The sequence below is a fragment of the Dermacentor variabilis genome, chromosome 4 (assembly GCF_050947875.1).
Source record: "Dermacentor variabilis isolate Ectoservices chromosome 4, ASM5094787v1, whole genome shotgun sequence".
Lineage (NCBI taxonomy): Eukaryota > Metazoa > Arthropoda > Arachnida > Ixodida > Ixodidae > Dermacentor > Dermacentor variabilis.
This window is the reverse complement of record NC_134571.1, coordinates 137577177-137577838: the sequence shown is the minus strand read 5'-3', so window position 1 is coordinate 137577838 and position 662 is coordinate 137577177.

The window sequence follows — 662 nt, the reverse complement described above, 5'->3', positions numbered from 1 at the left end:
TCTCCAGCGAAGCTCTTGCAGAACCAACAATAGAACTGCTGAGGGGGGTATGCGTTATGCTTTATTAAAGGTTTGGGGGCTTGTTTTGAGCTTGTTCTTTATTGAAGTGCATGCCGTTCTGTGTGTTGTATAGGTGATTTGAAAGAATGCATGCACTGTTCGCTTCACTTTGCTGAGCGCTTATAGCCTCTGCCTCACGGCGGTGTGAGCCATTGCATTTTTTTGCTTGCTTGGGGGGGTATGAGCCATTGTTGATTATGCTAAATTCTGCTCATGGACGGGTACGAAAAGTGCCGACCACCGAGAGGCTAACAGCCTTGCTGTAAAAAAAAAAAAGAAAAATCGACGTCTCAAGGCGGCGTGTAGTCCCGCCTGTAAATTATGTTCTTGTGCCATTCTTGCGCAAACATCAACCTTGTAAATGCACAACGAAAACGTCTTACTCCCGAGCAGCTTGGGCTTGCTGCTACATGACGTCAGAACCGTTAACAGCGCGAACTTAAGACAGGGACGGAGGAGGCTATAGCGCTTGTGTTGTCTTGGCTCCTCTGTCCCTGTTTCGAGTTTGCGCTATTGTTCCGACGTTCCTTTACCTCCTCATAACACATGAACAAAAGACGACCACGAACGAACGGAATATAGAATTGAAGGACAGAATGCGG